This window comes from Amphibalanus amphitrite, unplaced genomic scaffold (assembly GCF_019059575.1).
Source record: "Amphibalanus amphitrite isolate SeventyFive unplaced genomic scaffold, NRLGWU_Aamphi_draft 000255F_arrow, whole genome shotgun sequence".
In the NCBI taxonomy this organism is placed as follows: Eukaryota; Metazoa; Arthropoda; class Thecostraca; order Balanomorpha; family Balanidae; genus Amphibalanus; species Amphibalanus amphitrite.
In genome coordinates, this window is record NW_024881750.1 from 286,166 (window position 1) to 295,780 (window position 9,615).

A 9,615-nucleotide genomic window follows, 5' to 3' on the forward strand; every position below is an offset into this window, starting at 1 on the left:
TCACGAATGCGTGCCCATCAGTGTCCACATTGACACGGACTGGTACGACAAGTTCACGCATACTTTCCGTATAGTTTGCCCTAGTTTAGGTACGTACTTCCCGCATTGGCACGACGAGTTTGCGCAATTTGTGCCGACTTGGGTACGCCATATAAAAATGGGACCTCCCATTTACCAATGTAAGCTCCGTGTCCTGGCAAGACCCATCGTGACCTACAGAGACACAAATGTCCTGACCGTACGTAATGTGACCAGTTTGACCTGGACTGACCTATCGTGACCTTGACTGACCTCTGTGACCTGACGTGACCCATCGTGATCTCATGGTAACCTCTGTGACCTAGCCTAGGACAGCGTGTGACCTAATTTGACCTCTGTGGCCTAGCCTGAGCCCGTGTGACCTAGTTTGACCTCATTGACCTGAAATGACTCGTTAAATGCATTTTTGGTCATAACTTCCCTTCTAGCCCCAGCAAACATGCCCACATGGGTCCCATATGGGGTGAACATGGGCCAGATGGGCCCACATGGGACATGGGCTACAGATGGGCTACCCATATGGGCCCCATATGGGATAAAAATGGGCCAGGTGGGCCAAACGCATGTGGGCTGGAGATGGGCATCCCATGTGGGTCCCATATGGATCACCCATGTGGGCCCCATTTAAGTTACTCCAAGTGCATAAAAGCAAAAAAGGTGGCTGTTGTTCATGTGTATTTTGGACTCCAAGTATATCAAATTCATACATGATGCCATATGGGGTCAATGTAGGCTGGCCCATATGGGTCCCATGTGGGCGCCGCGTGGGTCCCATATGGGGCCTACGTGGGCTGGCCCATGTGGTTCCCACGTGTCACCCACTGGTATTCCCATGTGGGGCTCATATGGAAGAGGTGGAAGGGGGGGGGGCATGTGGGCCCCATATGGGAACCATGTGGGCATGTTTGCTGGGATATGAACATTTCCTTTACTACAAAATTTTGGTAACTGGCCCGACACCTATCTGATATTGGCTGATATTGGATAGTCAATGTTGTGATTGTGTCGTATGATTGTGTCGCCTGAGCCCGCCCCTGCGCGGGCGACCCGCCGCGCCGGCGGAGCTCGGCCCACCGGACGGGGCCTGGGGCCGCCTCTGCACCGCCCGGGGCGGTGACCGGCCGACCGGCCGGTCGGCTGTCGGGGCTGCGGCGTCTGGGCGGGCCAGTTGGCGTTCAGACTCTGAGTGGTGTGCGTGTCCAATAAAGCCTTATTAAGCCACGGGAAGGTCGGCCTTGGGAAGACCAAGCTGTTCCGGGTGATCTTCCGTGAGTACCTTACAGTTTGGTGGTCACACCAATCTGTTCGACCATGGGAATGGGTCATTCAAATAAGTAATTTGTCAATTAGATCAGATAATCAGATCAGATAGCTTATCAGATAATGTGCTTACATTGTGGCTTTCTTAGTGTGCCCTATTTATTTCACAGACGCTGTCAACCTGAACCCGACGGTGACCTGCCAAGAAAAGGATCTCGAAAAGGCCGTCGGCAAGTGGCTGACAAACTGCCGCGACCGTGACGGCCAGCGATCAGACCGGGGGCGAGGCCGTCCGCCCGCCCAGTGACTTGTGTCTCGATGAGCGCAGAAAGAAATACAGGACTGTGCCTGATGTATGTTGTTTTTATGGGAATAAAGTGCTGGAAGGAAGCATATTTCGTCTCGCATGACATCGCACATTGACGGACAGTGCGAGAGCACCGCTGAACGTCAGGCTGGGAGGGGCACTTTCAAATGGGAGCGTAACGTGGATTGGGTTTACATAGATTCAGGTGGGTGGCGTATATGGGGCCGGGTGGGGCAGGCATTGTAGGACAGGGCGGGTGCTGAGTGGCGAGTGGGTCCCATGTGGGGCCAGTGTGGGGTAGCCCATGCGGGTGGCGAATGGGTCCCATGTGGGTGGCAAATGGGTCCCATGTGGACTCCCAGGTGGGTGGCAAATGGGTCCCATATGGGGTCAGTGTGGGCTGGCCCATATGGGTCCCATGTGGGCGCCGCATGGGTCCCATATGGGGCCTACGTGGGCTGGCCCATATGGGTCCCACGTGTCACCCACTGCCATTCCCATGTGGGGCCCACATGAGTGGCCCACGCGGGACCCATATGTAAGAGGTGGGGGGCCCATGTGGGCCCCATATGGGAACCATGTGGGCATGTTTGCTGGGAGACGTCCAACCGACTCGGGAAAAACACCAAATAATTCCAAATTTCGCGCTGCGAAGCAAGCCAAGATCCACACATTGACACGGACTGGTACGACGAGTTCATGAATACTTTTCGCATAGTTTGCGCATAGTTTACGCACTTCTCGCACCGTCCCGACGAGTTCACGTTCCTTCACTACATTGAGGCCTGTTTTGCTGTTGGGCAACTGTAAGGTCATGTGACGTCATCAAAGGTCACCAAAGGTTTTTTGCCAATAACTCCTTACAGGAACAAGATACAGCCGCGCGGATGGTCTCATTGTGTTCAGCTGTCAAGGCACATCGAATGATATATATGGTGACCTCGAGCTCACGTGACCTGAGGCATAGGCGGCGGAACGGGGAGGGCACCGGGGCACCGTGCCCCCCTTTGATTTGGGAGTTTTAACATTAGCCCTATGGGCGTTGCATGGAAAGAATGGGGCCAAAAGTCGGCAGTGCCCCGCAGTGAAGTCGGCAGTGAAGGTGTTCCGCCACTACTGACCTGAAGTCAACCTTTGACCTTGACCTTTCGAGGACAACATCAACATTGAGGTCAACGAGGTCAACTCTCCATATCTAGCGCCGCCATTTTGACTTTTTTGACCCCTGTGACGTCATCTTTGACCTGATCTGAAAATGACCTTAGTAAAAATTGTAGACCGTGCGTACCCTATGCCATTTACCGCTTGTCGCTATCTTGCTTCGTTCTCGAGATCTCAGGGGGAGGGGGGCGGTCATCCGCCCCCCCCCCCTGTCGGTTCTAAGTTGGCGCAGACCCCCGTCGGTGCGCGGGTTAAGCCTATTGGAAAATAATAAATATTCAATTTGGAAAATGCTGGAGATATCCGCTCCGCTCTATCACTTTTGTGCTTTGAAACCATAGTACCTACTTAACATTATGTCACTTGGTGCTTCTTTGTTTGGTGTAGGTTACTTACCTACCTAATTATCCATGGGTCAGGTACGTACCTTCTGAAGACCTTCATGACCTGAGCTGACCTAAGTATTAGACATAATCGAAAGTTTTCTGACCGCGATAGGTAGGAGGGATACGACTATGAGTATACCAGTCTCCATGACTCGCGGCAAACCATTGTGGGTATAGCATTTTACCCAAAAAGATGGGCGGCTGGCAATTGGGCTGGCACATGCAGAGACACGTGCATGCTCCATGTGTCAAATTACCTGAAACCTCTCAGGAAGCCTGATCAGCGTCCGAGTTCCGCCGAGAAGCTGTCCGGTCCCACCGACTCCCGGCGCCCTTATCTTGTTTGCCATAGGTCTGGTATCTGCCTAAGTAATATCGGTCTGAATTCGATCAGTCACATGAAGTTATCTGCCTGCTGAATAAATATTCTGTTTACGGAGCGAGCGAAGCGAGCGGAGTCTTTCCCATACGCCGAGATATCCCTTTAGCATTATCCTAGCCGTGCGGGAAACATTTGCACGTGATCTTTCCTGCACTGTTTTCCGGCACGGGTTGATGACCTACAGTTCTGGTGATTTTTTGATAAAAATCTTAAAAAAGGTGATTTCAATAATTAAATTGGGAGTTTCTGAATAGATATTAAACGACGTATGGGAAATATCTTACTGAACTTGCTCTGGGAAGAAAAATGGAAACCTCGGTCTTCAAAAAATCTCCGGCACTCGGCTACGCCTCGTGCCTACAATTTTTTAAAGACCTCGGTTTCCATTTTTCTTTCCCAGAGCCGTTCAGTAATTACGGAGCGAGCGAAGCGAGCGTAGTCTTTCCTTAGATTAACAGAAATTTCTGAGTATGAGCGGCCGGCCGGCCGGCCGTGCGGACGCTTTTGCGAGGCTTATATCTCAGCAACCACTTGACCGATTTACATGCGGTAAATTTTGTAGGGTAGCTTCATGCCTTCTACCAAGTATTGGACTATTCCCGATGCAAGTGGGTGACCCCTTATGCACGTGCCACGTGCAAAACGAAGAGGTGTCAGTTTTGTAATTGTTGCAATATCTCGGTAACTACTTGGCCGATTGCGCTGAAAGTTGGCATGTAGGTAGGCACCCACTAGGCACTGCATATCCATGTGCCAGAGTTGGGGTGCTGCTGCACGTGCGCACGTGCAGGGGTCGTTTCCAGATCTCGAGAACGGCTGGACCGATGGCGCTCAAATTTGATACACGGTTAGGGACCAGTTAGTAGGGTGCCGTGCACAAGTCAGTTGGGACCCATTTTGCACGTGCGCACGTGCAGGGTGCCGCTTCCAGATCTCGAGAACGGCTGGGCCGATTGTGCCCAAATTTGGCACATCGCTAGAGACCGGTTAGTAGGGTGCCGTGCACAAGTCAGTTGGAGGTACCCCCTCGAAATTTCGCACGTGCAAGGCCCACCCTCTCGCTCGCTCCGTTAGTCGCCCCAAAAGGCGTTATACTGGTATATATTCCTTAGATTACCGGAAATTTCTGAGTATGAGCGGCCGGCCGGCCGGCCGTGCGGACGCTTTTGCGAGGCTTATATCTCAGCAACCACTTGACCGATTTACACGCGGTAATTTTTGTAGGGTAGCTTCATTCCTTCTACCAAGTATTGGACTATTCCCGATGCATGTGGGTGACCCCTTATGCACGTGCCACGTGCAAAACGAAGAGGTGTCAGTTTTGTAATTGTTGCAATATCTCGGTAACTACTTGGCCGATTGCGCTGAAAGTTGGCATGTAGGTAGGCACCCACTAGGCACTGCATATCCATGTGCCAGAGTTGGGGTGCTGCTGCACGTGCGCACGTGCAGGGGTCGTTTCCAGATCTCGAGAACGGCTGGACCGATGGCGCTCAAATTTGGTACACGGTTAGGGACCAGTTAATAGGGTGCCGTGCACAAGTCAGTTGGGACCCATTTTGCACGTGCGCACGTGCAGGGTGCCGCTCCCAGATCTCGAGAACGGCTGGGCCGATTGTGCTCAAATTTGGCACATCGCTAGAAACCGGTCAGTAGGGTGCCGTGCACAAGTCAGTTGGAGGTACCCCTCGAAATTTCGCACGTGCAAGACTCACCCCCTCGCTCGCTCCGTTAGTCGCCCCAAAAGGCGCTATACTGGTAAATAGAGTAACAAACAGGGTAGATATAAATATGTATAGGTGCGCGGGTAACCGGTTAGTTGTTACGGAGCGAGCGAAGCGAGCGTAGTCTTTCCTTAGATTAACGGAAATTTCTGAGTATGAGCGGCCGGCCGTGCGGACGCTTTTGCGAGGCTTATATCTCAGCAACCACTTGACCGATTTACATGCGATAATTTTTGTAGGGTAGCTTCATTCCTTCTACCAAGTATTGGACTATTCCCGATGCATGTGGGTGACCCCTTATGCACGTGCCACGTGCAAAACAAAGAGGTGTCAGTTTTGCTATTGTTGCAATATCTCGGTAACTACTTGGCCGATTGCGCTGAAAGTTGGCATGTAGGTAGGCACTCACTAGGCACTGCATATCCATGTGCCAGAGTTGGGGTGCTGCTGCACGTGCGCACGTGCAGGGGTCGTTTCCAGATCTCGAGAACGGCTCAACCGATTGCGCTCAAATTTGGTACACAGTTAGGGACCGGTTAGTAGGGTGCCGTGCACAAGTCAGTTGGGACCCATTTTGCACGTGCGCACGTGCAGGGTGCCGCTTCCAGATCTCCACGGTGACTATAAATACAGATCTCGAGAACGGCTGGGCCGATTGTGCCCAAATTTGGCACATCGCTAGAGACCGGTTAGTAGGGTGCCGTGCACAAGTCAGTGGGAGGTACCCCCTCGCAATTGCGCACGTGCAAGGCCCACCCTCTCGCTCGCTCCGTAATCGCCCCTAAAGGCGTTATACTGGTAACTAACCGGTGGACCGATCGTGACACATGGCGGGACTTTCCTGGACCACTTAGCAATTGTGCAGAATAAATATGAAGATAAGAATAGTGATGAACGTCGCACATGCACTACGTAAATATCAAGTGCATGCGACTTGGATAAGCAGCATTTAAGCATTTAGCGCTTGGCGCTCGTTTCTATCACGCTCATTTGTTTATGTTTATGTTTATGTTTATGTTTATTTGCTCATCACCAACAGGTACAGATAAAAGCCGGTTACAGGTGAAGTCATGGATAAAAATAAGATAAATCTATATAAATACACGCAACCCTTCGGACGGACAAAAGCTCAATAAAAGCCAGCTCGTGCAGCATGGAGCCTTACAGAGGCCTTGTACACTGATATCGGAGAATAAAAGAAGTCTAGAAGAAGTCATTTGAGATATTTGACATTATGGGCTGGCCGAGCCTGATTTAAAAGCAATAAAAGGGTTTAAATAAAAAACATATCGTCAAAATCCGTACAGTATTGGATCAGAAATTCGTCCTATAGTCAATTTAAAGATCAAAATAAATTAAATGCACTGGCATGCTCAGCACGCTACAACTCATCAAGTGATAAATATAGCTTTGTCAAAAGGTTCATTGAGCTTGTTAAGTTCACGTAGCCTGTGCCGAGCGATCATCATCATCATCACGTTTATTAAGAAACAAAAGAATACACAAAATCAAGATAAGTAAGAACTGGTGCAAAAGCACTCGAAAGTGCTTAATTCGAGGCACCAGCTCTGTTAAAAAACATACAAGCAAATAAACACATACACACATATACAAGAACTTAAAATGGATTCAAACAAACTAAGTCGCCGGTCGCCGCCACCAAGCCGAACGCGTCGCGCATCAAAGGTTGTGCAGAGAGCCCCGTTGCCGACGCCACCCCACCGAGACACGCCCATCCCGCCTCGTAATTTAAATAGTCAGAGTGTTGGGATTGTAAAGCGCCCAGAATTAAGTAAGAATGTCTGGAAGTGTTGAGCCACCGCCCGGCCGTTGCCACTATTTAGGTTGGTGCCATGAAGAAGGATTTCCAATTTTTTATTAGTTTGGTATTCATGAAAGTTAGTATGGAGTGTTTGCGATACTTTTTGGTAAAGGATGCGTCTTTGAGGTAAAAACAATGGACATGCTATGATGAAATGCCGAACGTTTTCTATGCTGTGACCACAAGGGCATGCCGGAGAATCTTGTTTTTGAATATTAAATTGTTGTGAATTTAAATCGGACATTCCATTTCTTAGTCGCGAATGTAGGATGTTGCCTGTCTTTGACCCAAATGAGTAGTAGGTATTTTGGTGGCTGGGGGGAGCCAATATGGTGTACAATGTGTTTTTTGAATTCTACGAGAGCGATAGCGATCGAGAGAGTCCGATCGAGTGGTCATATTTTAACACATTGCACAGTGGGGATTTTTCCGATCTAGCACGTCTTTATTCGTAGAGGGCAAACCAGGGGTAGTATTGTAGCCAGGTTGTGCACAGATGTTGGCTGGTGTGTTCTGATGAGAATGTTACCTGTAAATGTGCATAATCAACATAGTATAGGGGGTTCAATTGGACCCCCGGCTCAGCCGTTTGGCCACTGATCAAGCTAGAGCTTCGCGGAAAAATCAAGCGTGCTGCCTATGACGAGATGAGGCCGAATATATCCAATTTCAAAGTCCAAGGTCATTAGTTGACTTTTAAGTCAGTTTAATGACCCAACTAAAGTTGGGGAAATCGAGACCTCTTGAAACTTCGTAAAGTTAGGGTGTTACGGGGTATTTTGGGGTGCTGATCACGAATTTCATGTTAGTTTTGATCACAGACGATGCCTTTGTGCATTTAGGCCAGGTCGGGTCAGGTCAGGTCAGATCAACCAGTAGGCGTCGTGCCGGCCATCCATAGTAGGTAGGTGTCACCTACTACTGACAGCTTCGTAACATGGTACGAAGGCACCAGAACTACTTCATAAATATTCAAATGGTTGCTAAATTCGAAATCAGCACCAAAAACTACCCTAGAAACAAGTAAAACTCGAAAAAGTGAACCAAGGTCATCAAAGGTCAATGACCTTGACTTGACCTTCACGTAACCTTGACACCCACCATAATGCATGGCACCAACATTATTTCACATATTTGAACGTTTGAAACCACAAAAAGACTGGAAACCGCGGATAATGTGAGCTGGCATACGCCGAATCGCGATTCCGGCCAAACATGGTCTCGAGAAATATGCCACAGGTCAAAAGTCAGTTGGGTCAGAGTCATGAAATTCTTAGGTTAGATGTAAAATTGATGAGCTCGAGGGCACCGAAAGTTTCGTCGTGATCGGCCGCTTTTTGCGCGAGTAATTTGCGGAAAACCACATGGGGTTTTATCCGACCCCTTCCCCCTCCCCCTCCCCACAAGTGCGAGGGTTAATAAGGTTACGGTATGTATAATTTACGCTTGTCATCCTATTCATGATGAATGTGTCTCAGAAAACATGCATCATATAAATCATGAAGTAAAATTATTCGCCTATGTCCGGAACATACCTATATCGTGCTGTTTGCCCTAGCGCTCCTAGAGTGGGGTATTAAGATACTCTAATGTGGATATTCAGTGTTCAGGCAAGTTTCGGCAGCCAAACTAGGCGTTGTCTTGTGCAGGAGAAAGTGGCGAATTCGATAGGATATATTTCGGAGTGGAAAAGTGTGGAAAACATTGTTGATTTCCTATATTTATTTAGAATACCATTCCTTCAATATGGTGTCTGTAAGGGGTTTTTTAAATGGCATTTTTGTGACCTTAGTAAGGTTATGGCATACTTCCATTCCTAATAAAGGTGCCTTTCAGAAGATATGCAACTTTAAGACCTCGCAAGAATAAAACCAACAGGACAGGACAATGAAATTGAGCTATACTTTCGGGGCTTACTGAGCCCATTGAGTAATCACGCATGAGTGTGAACTTTGGGCGCATTTTTCCTAGTCTTGCTGTGGACATACAGATAAAAAAATGACATATATGAAAAACTCAGACATTTCTTAGCCTCACTGACACAAAAAATAAACAAAAATCCAAAAAAGATTTTTGGAATTAAGCAGCGCTAGATCGGAAAAAATCCCCACTGTGCATTGGGGCGTTCCTGGGCGGCGTAGCGCCAAGCGGTGTCTGAAATAGCGTCAAATATAATGAAAAGTATATGCATTGGTCATTTTTGCCAGGTCAAAGATCAGGTAAACACACACCATAGATCATCAAAGGGCTAGTATTCCCGAATTTGACACACTTGGACACAGTTGGTTAGCTGGTTAAAACGAGAACATCGCGATTAAAAAAAGCGTTCGATTTGTTCTTTTGCCGCGCTTATCTGCGATTAGATTTAACCTAGGGTTCACGGTTTAGTCTCTGAAGAGAGCGCAACTACCGTCAGAATTGATCGTTTTGTGGAAACGTTTTCGTTTATGCTATAACTTTTGCAGGGGTGTCGTTTTCCGAAAATGATTGGTAGGGCCCAAAGGCGGCGGCCGGCCATATGTGACGGGGCTTAA

At 48.7% G+C, this 9,615-nt stretch overlaps 1 long non-coding RNA gene across 1 annotated transcript; it reads left to right on the forward strand.

The window, feature by feature from the left end:
* The first annotated feature begins 1,011 nt into the window (after positions 1-1,011).
* On the forward strand, positions 1,012-1,690 carry LOC122386532. The gene is made up of 2 exons (XR_006257397.1): positions 1,012-1,307; positions 1,470-1,690. It is a non-coding gene; the product is annotated as an uncharacterized LOC122386532 (long non-coding RNA).
* The last annotated feature ends 7,925 nt before the right edge of the window (positions 1,691-9,615 follow it).